The following is a 12274-nucleotide window of genomic DNA, read 5'->3' on the forward strand; positions in this document are numbered from 1 at the left end:
GCTGTCATAATTAAACCAGTACATAACTAGTGCAAGAAAAGACAGAGGGTGACTGATTAGAATATCAAAATACCATTTGCATAAGAATTCATATATACTAAAGCTGGCCATTGAAATTCATGGGAAAAGAAAACAAATCATGCCAAGAAATTTATATGACTATTGTTTTGAAAAATTAAGTTTCTACCTCACATTATATGCTAAAATAAATCCAAGGAATTAAAGAATTAAAAGAAATCACAATGGTTGGGTGTCAGCCCATGAACCAGGTGGTCACAGTTCAATTCCTAGTCAGGGCACATGCCTGGATTGCAGACTGGATCCCCAGAGGAGGGCATGCAGGAGGCAGCCGATTGATGATTCTCTCTCATCTTTGATGTTTCTATCTCTCTCCTTCTCCCTTCATCTATGAAATCAATTTTAAAAAAATATTTTTAAAGCGATACTAAAAAGGTTAGTGTTTTTCTAATCTGTAAATGAAAAATCCCTTATACACATAAAGACAATTTGATAGATATGACTATATAACAGTTAAAATTTCATGCAAGTAAAAAGATCAGCAAATTAATACAAAAGAACAAACTGAAAAAAAAATATGTTGACATAAAAGTCATATATGCAATATATTTTTAAAACTTTTAAAAATAAACAAGAAAATGTAAAAGATAATGAATCACCAGGTTATAAAGAAAGATCCAGAATTGTTCAATGTATAAAAATAATTAGTTATTTCCAATCTAAGAAATACAAACAAAAATAAGAATATTTTATTTCTTAAATTGGTAACATTTTTTTTGTTGTTGTTTAGTGAGAGGACATTTTTGATAAGCAATTTTGTAAAATAGATCACTATTTTTAACATCTTTATAGTACTTGAATAGAGATTTTTTTTACTTCTAAAATCATATCCCAGGGAAAGAATTATAAATAAAGTTTTTATAGATTGTTCATCTAAAACTTACATTTAATTGTGAAAAATGATTAAACATCTGTCCTCCTGAAAATAAAAAATAATTAAATATATTTAAGTCCAGACGTGCAAAGGTATTTCCTTAAAATGAATCTCCTATAAATGTATTTGAAGGCTAAATATTTATTCAGATACATGAGAATAGCATAGTTTTAATAAATCATCATAGTATAAAACTGATACAATATTAGCCCAATATTTGTAAAAATATAAATTTACATGAAGCTGAGGAAAAATAATAAAAATGTTAATAGATTATTTCTTGTCAGTGAGTATAGGAGAAATATATATTTTCTTTATAGCTTTCTGTATTCTAAATATAACAAAATATATATTATTCATATACTTTAAAATGTGTATCTTAACTGTCCCTTTTCATTTAACTTGCAATTTGGCCTTGTTTGAGTCACCAGAGTTAAGTTTCTCAAAATAGTCATACTGAATATTCAACATTCTTTATGTTAATATATTTTTAAATCTTAAAATTTTTTTTCCTACTAATATTGTGTATTTTCTCAGCTATGGCTGTGCCTATTCAAACCCAAAATTTCTGCCAGTCTTATAAAAAGTAGAACTCATTATCTGTATTTTTATTTGTAGGATTTACATGTTCTGACTACACTTCATCTGCTTTAGTAAAGATATGTGACAGAAAGGGACCTGATTAAATGACCACTAAATACAAAAGAAAATCTGGGATGTTTTTTATTTTATTATTACTTTTTATAACCATTCTGCTTGTGAATTATTTATAACTAGAGGCCCGGTGAATAGTTTCATGCACCAGTGGGGTGCCTCAGCCTGGCCTGTGACCTCTCACAATTAGGGATCTATCAGGAGATGTTGGACTGCCAGTTTTGGCCTGATCCCTGCAGGCCAGACCGAGGGACCCCACTGGTGCACAAATCCATGCAACAGGCTTCTAGTATGCATATAAGATCTTTGGTTAATTTCTTCTTGCCCTCTCACCTCCTCTCTTCTTTTTGGGATTCATCAGTCTGTTCCACGTTTCCATGCTTTGTGTTGAGCATCTGGCCCCTGGTGGTCAGTGCATGTCATAGCTACCAGTCAAACATGCAGATGGTCACCTAGGCTTTTATGTATATAGACTAGAGGCCCAGTGCACAAAATTTGTGCATTGGAGAGGTGGTTCCTCAGCCCAGCCTGGACCTCTCGCAGTCCGGGACCCCTCAGAGAATGTCCACCTGCTGGCTTAGACCCATTCCCCAGGGAAACAGGCCTAAGGTGACAGCTGGAAATCCCTCTTGCAGTCCAGAACCCCTTGTTCCTTACCACCTGCCTGCTCACTGGTCCTTTCCACTACTGAGAAACTTGGACTCCTTCCTCTGCATTCACACAACTGTCACATGCCAGGCAGTCACTTAGAAATATCTTGGCGCCTACCAACTTATGGAATTCTCTTTTCTCTCTGTTCTCCTGAGCCGGACTCTAGACTGCGGCATTCTCTTGGTCATTGTTTTTCTCTTTGTTTGTTTGTTTGTTTGTTTCCAAAATGTTACAAAGTTTATATGAACATAACATAAAAAGATGCAGCCTTCTTTGTAGGAACAGGGCAGGAAGGGGTGGTTAAGTAAGACACATGGAGCTGCAGCAAGCACCAACTGTGGGGAGGGCCAAGGGAGAGAGGAGGTTGCTACTGGGGCGAGGCCCTAGAGCCATTGCTGAGGAAGTAGGGATCCCCTCTGAGTGCCACATTCTGAGGATGAACTAATTGGTCAAGCTGAAGCAGAGGTGGGTGGTCATATCAGCCATTTTTGGTGCTGTTTACCCTTTCCCACCCCAGCTCTGTTGTAAGACCCCAAGAGCCCTGGATTCCAAAGGCCCCATCCAGAGCAGAGGCCCTGGAAGGGAGTGAGAGGAAGTGAGTAGGGCAAGTTTGAAAGCCAATATGCCTGTGTGATGAGGGATGGTCAGAGAGAGTGGTGAGAGGTAGTATGGGAAGGGCTATCATGCATACCCTTCTGTGGGGGCCACAGGTGAAGGAGGCCAGGGGAGTACGGTAGGGATGGGGCACCATGGCCCCAGTCTCTTAGGCATCTCTGTCTGTCCTCTGCAGTGTACATGGAGAAAAGGGCTGCTTCGAAGGAGGGGCCAGGCCAGGCCAGGTGACCATCTTGAATTCTGGCTAAGGTGATGCTCCTCACCCTGCGATGCTATCTAACTGGTGATGGCAGAGGGCCCAGTGCCTCCTTGCTTCTCGAAAAACATGTAGTCAATGAGGAATGTGGCTCCCAGCAGTACAGCCTTCACTCTCACATCCAGATCCAGTGGAAACTGCAAGCCAAAGTCATCTGCACCAGGGAGGGCTTCCTAGAGCAGCCTTTCTCCCCACCCCCAACATACACACACACACACACACACACACACACACACACACACACACACACACACTGCTTGCTGATTCGGCCCACACTGTGGGACTCATCCGGAGTCTTCACCTCAAAGTTGGTGTCTGTGCCACAGCCACAGGTCCAGCAGGGCCCCACCACTCACAGGATCATATCGCGGTCGGCATCTTGAATGGAGAACTTGAGAAGAAGAGATGCCAGGTCTGCAGCACATGGCCAGTGGTGGTGTCTGGTGGCAGAGTTCACCAGATGGACATGAAGGGGCCAGCAGGCCCCACAGCAGAGATGTGCACAGCAGATGCTCTCCCCTGAGCACAATTTCATACCAGTTACTTGTCTCCCAGCCCAGGACCGTTTCATGCAGCCCTCTGGTGAATCAGAATCTGATCAGTCAGCACCAAGAATTCAAGGCCAGAAGGCACCCTGGGCAGGGGCAAGAGGTGGGGGGTGGGGGCAGCAGGCCCTAGGGCACTGGGGCCAGGCGAGGGGAAGAGAGCGAAGCTGGATGCAGAGGCAGGCATATGGGCGGGCACTGGCACTGGTCCGGGCCCAGGATGCTGCACCTGCTCTGGGTACCCAGCGGTCACAGGGAAAGGAGGAGAGGGCGAGGGAGTATAGCCGGTGGGGGGCAAGTATTCTGCCATAGGAAAGGGATGAGGGTTCGTGGGTTGTCGCTATACCAGAAACTTAGTTCTATATAGAAGTGGAGGCAAGCTCTGGGACAGCCTGACGGACTCAAAGACAGACACAAAGACAAACAGGCAAACATGGAGAGGCAGCTGTGCCAGGCCTGCCCAGGGTCTCTCAGGCAGCATCTCTGACTCGGGGGGAAACCAAAGGTTTTATTCATTGGGGGGAGGGGGGAGCATAATACCTGGGAACCTGGATTCCCTCGGGGTTTTGCAGAACCTGACCCTCCTTTTATCTTCCATTCTCTGAGGAGGCGGCTGTTGGCAGACAGCAGGACAGATAGATCCACAATCAGACTGATGGCCCGACCTCCAGGGAGGTTTCCTGAACCCTCTGCGTCCCCCGCTCACCTGAAGCCCCTAAAATAGCTGGGATGCCCAGCATTCGGAGGATTGCGAGAGCTCGTGGAGGCCGGCCCTTGGTCATCAGTTTTTGGGTTATTGTTGTTTTTTTTTTACTACATTTCTTTCGTGTGCAGTGATCACACTTCATCTGAAGCAGGGCGTGCTCAGTTGACCTGGAGGAAGCATGGGAGAACAGTCAGTTACCACTCGTCACCCCTGGTGCTGCTGGCGGTATCCTTTCTTCCTTGTGTAGCATCTAGGGAGGGGAAAGGGCCGCATTGCCCAAGGCCAAGTTCCAGAAGGCCAGCAGCGCCTTTGGGATCCTGCGGGAAGCGCTGATCCCTTGGTGCCTGGCCTGTCCTCTTGGGATTGAACCTGAAAAACTGCTAAGGGAGCCAGTCCCCAGTTCTGCCCCGCCTCTGCCACGGATGGATTGGAGTCTGAGGGCCAGGAGGAGGGACCAAGAGGTCTGCCTTTCAGCTGCTTTCCAGTCACGGCTACCACTGATTGATCAGCTCCCACTCCCTCAGCTCCCTAGCCTGGTGTTTGGTCGAAACTTCGGTCGTTTTGGATGTTAAGGACCCTGAATTTTTATATGTTAGGACAGTGCTGGAAAGAATGTTTGGAATCAAGTCTCAGGTCTTGCTTCCAAAGAAAGTGTTCAGTTTTTATCATTCCAAATATTATGACTGTGTTAGGATTATAGGATGAAAGATAAATGTTATGGATTTGTCAGATAATTATTGGGACAATTATGAGTGTTCTTTAAAAATAGTGTAAGGCTAAAATATGTAGGCATTGCAAATGTTGTCCTCTTGCTATCCTGTTGTGTGTCATTCTGGAAGGGCTGAGCCAGAAGGCAGGAGCTCTGGGCAGGAGTCTTCAATTTCTCCTATTAGTGTTGGAACTATGGACAGTTTCTCTGAGACAGAGCCTACTTGTCAGTGAAACAAAAGTCAGCAGACATGTATCTAGTAATCACAGAACAGGCCATGACTGCCTCTGCTTAAAGAATTCATCAAGACTTCTCTCACTGGCCTTTTTTGATGAAACTGGATAATTAAGAAACTAGAATTATATTCTGAGAAGGAAACTGGAGTGCCAGGCATTTTGAGTTGCTGATAGATGATGTGCATGGCAGCTTTAGCAAACACTGGCAAATTTTTGAAAAATGGACGTAAATTCCCTAACTACAACTTTGCTAGAGTAGAGAGGCCAACCCTCTTCCTTTAGAAAATGGCCATGAATCCACTCCAGGATATATCCACATGGTCACAAAGCTCTGTACTTCTGTGCTGATCATACTCTGAGAAAGCTTTCAAAAGTAGGTCCCACAAATTGCGAACCATGGACAGAAATAAATAATATCAATAAACTCTCAAGTAATCTCTGGGTTTGATCCATCTAGAGTCCTGGTAAGCCTGCCTAAGTATGTCAAGTGCTAAATGTGCTCCCAAATAAATAAATGAATGGACATCTATTATGGCCTTGCTGGAGTTAAAGCACCTGGATGTTGTAAGCTACCTGACAATGGTAATTTTTTGAAATTTTAATATTCATTTAAATATTCTTCCTTATAGTAATTGATTATTAGCTTTTGAAGCCACTTTGATCCTCTCCAATAGCTTCTAGAAAGTTATCATCCTATTTCCTAAGGCAGGAGACTATGCGTCCATGCCATCTAAAGGAGAGCTCATATCCTGGCCAGGTAGCTCAGTTGGTAAGAGTGTCATTCCTATGCTCCGAGGTTTTGGGTTCAATTCCTGGTCAGGATGCTTACAAGAATAAACCAATGCCCTAACTGGTTTGGTTCAGTGGATATAACATTAGCCTATGGACACAGGGGTTCCAGGTTCGATTCCAGTCAAGGGCATATACCTTGGTTTCAGGCACATACCCAGTAAAGAGTGTGCAGGAGGCAGCTGATTGATGTTTCTCTCTCATTGATGTTCCTAACTCTCTATCCCTCTTCCTTCCTCTCTTATAAAAAAATCAATAAAATGTAAAAAAATAATAAACCAATGAATGCGTAAATAAGTGGAACAACAAATCAATGTTTCTCTCTCTAAAAAAAATCAACAATAATAGATAAAAAAAAATGTTTTAAAATAATAATAAAAATAAAAGTAGAGGTGATAACATGGTAGGTCAAGCCAGATTTCCTGCATTAAGGTACAGTTCTGTCACTTAACCACATTTGTAACCTTCAGCAAGCTTTTTTATTATTATTATTTCTTTGTTGATTAAGGTATCACATATTTGTCCTCTTCCCCCCATTCCCATTCCAAACCCCTCCCCATGGATGCCCCCGCCCCCTATTGTCTGTGACCACTGGTTAGGCTTATATGCATCCATACAAGTCCTTTGGTTGATCTCTCCCCTTTACCCCCACCCTCCCCTACCTTCCCTCTGAGGTTTGACAGTCTGATTGATGCTTCCCTATCTCTGAGTCTGTTTTTGTTCATCAGTTTATGTTGTTCATTATTTCCCCTAGATGAGTGAGATCATGTGATACTAGAAAATAAGACAAGCAATAATGATTATGCTGAGAGGCAAATGAATCAGTCTGTAGTGAGTTTCTTTTGTGTAAATGTCAGCAATGATAATTCAGTTCTGGATGTGGACAAATGGTGGTAATGCAGGTCAGACCCTCTATGGTTTGGTCCTGGGCAACCTGCAACAACGCCATGTGGATTCCTGCAACAGACAGTCCAGCAAGCTTTTTATTATACCCTTCAATGTCCTCATCTGGGAAGACAGTAATGATAGCACATATCTTCCAAGATATCAGACACCTACTATAGTGCCAGGTGAGACCTTAATGTCAGAACATCTGCTATTTTTATAAAACAGAGTATAAATTATAATTCTATTTTATACCATTTAAAACTGTTTTCAATCTACAAAAAGACTGCTTTGGCCAAACTTTCTATTCTTGCAGTTATTCTGTTGCAATTAGACAAATGCATCCTTAAAGAGGAGCCCATAAGAGGAGCCCATCAGTGTTTTTACTCTTATCATCCCATCACCATCTTCCAAACAACAATGAGAAGCAGTTCCTCAGATTTAGGTCACCCTGTTTTCATAAAGTAGCCTTGATAACCCAGCTACAGCTAATTAAACCTGGGCTTACAAGTCCATTCCTTAGGCTGATCTGTGTGTTTTTGTCTTCACATGAGAATTCTGCCTAAAAGTAAGTTCTGTACTAACCCAACCCAAGCCTTCCTCAGTGGCCTCAGACAAAGACATGTAGCCTGGATAGCATTCTATGGTATATACAGTTCCCTGACAAATTTTAGTAGACTCACAAGGAGAGAATGAGAGAACAGAATTGAGCCATGGTGGGGAAGTTCTTCTGTCATTCCACTTGTGGGATTTTCCAACCATTTTGTGTTTCCATAGGCTAGCTTGATGTAGTTGGTTTCTAGGATGTTTCTGTCTAAAAGTCAAGTATGTAGTAGCTTCATTTTGGAAATTCAAATATGTAGTAGCTTCATTTTGAAAGTTATTGTAAGATTCTTTGACCTCTCAATGCGAATTTCTCTTAGACCATAACTTTGATGGCATTGATGTTGAATTTTTAACAGTAGAAACCTTTTACTCCCTGATATTCTAACGAAACCCAGAGTAGCTTATCTGCCAACCTGATTCATTATTCTTCTGCAAGATGCCCCCTCCCACACCAATGAAGATGAGACAGAGACAAGATCTGTGATTCTTCTCTTTGCCTCCCAGAGAGTAAGCTTTCTGCCAAGCTGAGTGTGGTTCTCATATTTTTGTACAATGTGGGTCCTAAACAGAAAATAGCCTGCCACCCATCCAAAGATACACTTTTGTGCTAAAGTTTGATTATTTGTGTTGGAGTTCTTGAGAGAAAATGGGATGTGGTGCTTTCAGGGTGATTTAAGAGCTCTCCTATGCAATTTTGGCTTTTCTCAATTTTCCAATTTTGCACCAATTTTATTATTTTAATCTTTATTGTTCAGATTATTGTTCAGATTTTTTCCCCATAGTTCCCCTCCACCTGGTTCCCACCTCACCCTCTTCCCTTACCCCCCACTGTCCTCATCCATAAGTGTACAATTTTTGTCCAGTCCCTTCCTGCACTCTGTACACCATTTTCCCCCTGAGAATTGCCAACTTTAGAACCTGTTCCTCATGTAAGCTTTGAATCCACTAGAATGGAAAGCTCAAGCTTTATAGCCACACTGAAATGGGTTTGAATCCTGCTTGCATCTCTTGCCCATCTGGCTTTGGGAAAGTTGCTCAGCTTTTCTGGTTCTGCATTTTCTCCTCCATGTGTGATTGCTGTGAGCATCACAGAGCTCTCAGCACCTTATCTCCTATGCAGTAAGACCACTGTGGTTGTTATGTGGTTGTTAATTTTTTGAGCAGTGAAGAGATTCAGAGACCATAGGCATAACCCAGAGGCAGTATTTCTCATACAGAAGCAGATGCCATGAGGTGGTGAACTGGGGACATGATCATTAGCTGAGAGCTGCTGGGTATTCCAGGTCTCCATGGGGACTAATTGTTCAGTAGTCAGCTTTTGGATATGCATGAGCAGGAAACTCAAGAAAACTAACTTTTGACAATCTGGTGTCAAAAGATCCTGACATGGGCTGAAACCAGTTTGGCTCAGTGGTAGAGCATCGGTCTGCATACTGAAAGGTCCCTGGTTCAATTCCGGTCAAAGGCATGTACCTTGGTTGTGGGCACATCCCCAGTAGGGGGTGTGCAGGAGGCAGCCGGTTGATGGTTCTCTCTCATAGACATTTCTAGCTCTCTATCTCTCTCCTTTCCTCTCTGTAAAAATCAATAAAAAATATACTTTTTAAAAAATTAATAAAATAAAATAATAAAATAAAAAGATCTTGACACGGCCTGGCTGGAGTGTCTGGGTTGGTTGAACATAATCCTGTGCACTGAAATGTTGCCAATTCCTGATCAGGGCACATGCCTGGGTTGTGGGTTTGATCCTCAGTTCAGTAGTATATGGAAGGCAACCAATCTTCTAACATTGTTGAGAGGACTCCAGGTAGAATAGCATGCCCCTTCAACCTGGATTGTGAGATTTAAATATCTTTATGAACATGAAGTGACTTGGAAATGATAGAGCCCCATATGAATGTCAGATTGTAGCCGACTATAAATATTAACAGCATTTTAAGTCAGAGCTTAATGAAATAGAATTTGAATAACAGAATAGAATTCAAAGGATCAACATAGTCAAATTTACTTCCTTGAAAACAGATAAACCTCTAACATAGTTGGTTCAGGGAAAAGGAGATTAGTACAAATAAACAATATAACAAATGAAAATAGGAAATAATTATAGGCAGCAGACATATTAATGATAATAAAAGAATACCATGAACAAATATTTCTGATACATTTGGAAATAGACAAAACGAATAAATTTCTAATATAGTATATGTGTATTAGAAAACTATTTCTGCCTTGGTTTTTAAAAGATATTTTCATTAGACATAGAATTCTAGGTTGATTATTTATTTATTCCTTTTTCTACTTTAAAAAAAATGTTGCTCCACTATTTTCTGGCCTGCATTGTTACCTACAAGAGCTTGGTTATCATTCATATCTTTGTTCCTTCCTGTGCAGTTGTATCCTTTGTCTATGTAAATTTCCTTTATAATTGTAGATTCCTTTAGGAAAGGTTAACTTCTCCTCTGACTTTAGGGCTTCTGTGTTTGTAATTTATCAAAATAACCCTATGAAAAAGAGGCCTATTTGGGGATGGCATATTCTGCTGCCCTTCAGCCACCTGAGGTCCAATGTCTGAAAACTGCTTTCCCCTCCCCCTATTTTTTAGTTGTTTAAGACAAAGTAAACCAGATCCCTTTCTCTTCTTCTTGGCTGAAAGCAAAAGTTTTTTTTAATTTTTCTATTTTAAAATGTTGTTATCTAATAAAAATGTGAAGTTTTGTAAGGACTTAATACGTGTATGCATATGTTCTGAAGGCTTTCTGGGTATCAGTTTAGAACCTCAGTCTCAAGAGTTAACTTTGAACTAATATTCTTATTAGAGACAGGGAAGAAAAAGGTGAAGCTTCTATGATCTAAGAAATCCTAATAGGTGACTTCTGAAGAAGATGAGAAAGAAGGTATTATGGTTACAGAAAGACAAGTACCATATGTTCTCACTTATATATGAAATCTAATGAACAAGATAAACTGACAGAATAAAAACAGAGGCATTAATATATGGGACAGATTGACAGCTGTTGGAGGAGTGGAGGATTAAGGGACTGGATGAAAGAAGGTGAATGGATTAACCAAAAAGCATATATACATAACACATAGACACAGACAAGAGTATGGTGATAGCCAGAGGGAAAGGGACATATGGGAGTAGGTGGGGGTAGGCAAAAGGGGAGCGGATATGAGGATGGAGAGACTTTGCTTGGGGTGATGAGTGCACAGTGCAGTATGCAAGTGTTTTATTGAGTTGCACACTTGAAACTTATATGGTATTATGAACCAATGTCACCTTAATCAATTCCATTTTTAAAAAGAGGGCATAAGAAATCAAAAAGAGGAGGCAGAGGAGAAATGAGATGTCATCACTGAGGATAATTTCAACTCCAAAACTAAGCCTCCAAGAGAGAGCTCAGTGAAATTTGGAAGCCGAAAAAGTCCTTGCTCCAAAAATTAGATCCTAAGTGCTGTCTCTCTTACTATTGACAGCCACTATTCTAAGCCCTTTACATAAGGGCTTATTTAATTATCTGACAACTCCATGAAATTATTATCATCCCTTAATCAAAAACCTTCAAGGTTGAAAGTCTTTCTGAAAGAAAGTTTTTATTGAGCCTACACTAGCCAGAAAAAAAGGACCAGGTCTTAAACCAGCCGGAGAGGGTTGGATGGAAAAGACAAACATGTCCACTGTCCTGAGATCAATGGGCCCTTTTTAAAAATATATATTTATTGATTTTTACAGAGAGGAAGGGGAAGAGATAGAGAGTTAAAAAAATCAATGAGAGAGAAACATCAATCAGCTGCCTCCTGCACTCCCCCTATTGGGGATGTGCCCACAAACAAGGCATGTGCCCTTGACCAGTATCGAACCTGGGACCCTTCAGTCCACAGGTCAATGCTCTATCCACTGAGCCAAACCAGTTAGGACTAATGGGCAGTTTTATGCAATGAGTTTGGAGAAGAAAGATGTACGTTCTTGTGTAAAAATTTACATTGTCTGGAGATAAAAGGGACTGAGAAGGGAAAGGAGAGCTAGTTCTGGGACAGGTGCAGAGGTTGGAAGGAAGAAGGGTTTGCTGCTTCTGGATTAATTGTGGTCATAGCTCAGAAAGTTCATGTGTAAGCAAGAGGCAGTGGCATCTGGTCTGGTGGACAGCTACCCAATTATGGAAACAGACACCTGTAAGTCAACTCAAAGTCTCAGTATACATTCAGGAATGTGCACAGTTTTTGCTGATTTTGGCCTACACCTATTAAACAATTAACCTTTCTTGTCTCTTCCTTCCACCTATGGCCTGCTCTAAGTTAATTTAGGACATTTCAGAATTTTTCTTCATCAATCCCCATTTTACAGATAAGAAAATAGATTAAGCCAATGGCCCAAGATCCCATAGTTAATAAATGGCATGGCTCAGATTTAAATCCAAGCTTCTTAACTACTACAGTGTGCTTCTAAGCATATCAGTCTTATCACATTTCATTCTCTTGTTGTAAACTCACAACATATTAAAAAAGAGAATTTTAGATGCTGAGATGAATTTTTCACTTGAATGACATTGAAAGAATATTTTACCCCAGACTGCACTATACAAATCTTACCTGGTGAAGGCCAATTTATATAGAAAACTTCGTATTCCTGATCAATACTAGATAGATAAATTAGGAAATTTTTTTAATGT

At 41.0% G+C, this 12274-nt stretch overlaps 1 protein-coding gene and 1 pseudogene across 1 annotated transcript in view; one reads left to right on the forward strand and one right to left on the reverse strand.

The window, feature by feature from the left end:
- Positions 1–12274, forward strand: part of CNTNAP2 (contactin associated protein 2) — a 1655787-nt gene that overhangs the window by 1425402 nt on the left and 218111 nt on the right. The gene's annotated exons all lie outside the window — the stretch shown is intronic.
- On the reverse strand, positions 2468–4152 carry LOC118714184 (annotated as a pseudogene).

This window comes from Pipistrellus kuhlii, unplaced genomic scaffold (genome assembly GCF_014108245.1).
Source record: "Pipistrellus kuhlii isolate mPipKuh1 unplaced genomic scaffold, mPipKuh1.p scaffold_m20_p_10, whole genome shotgun sequence".
In the NCBI taxonomy this organism is placed as follows: domain Eukaryota; kingdom Metazoa; phylum Chordata; class Mammalia; order Chiroptera; family Vespertilionidae; genus Pipistrellus; species Pipistrellus kuhlii.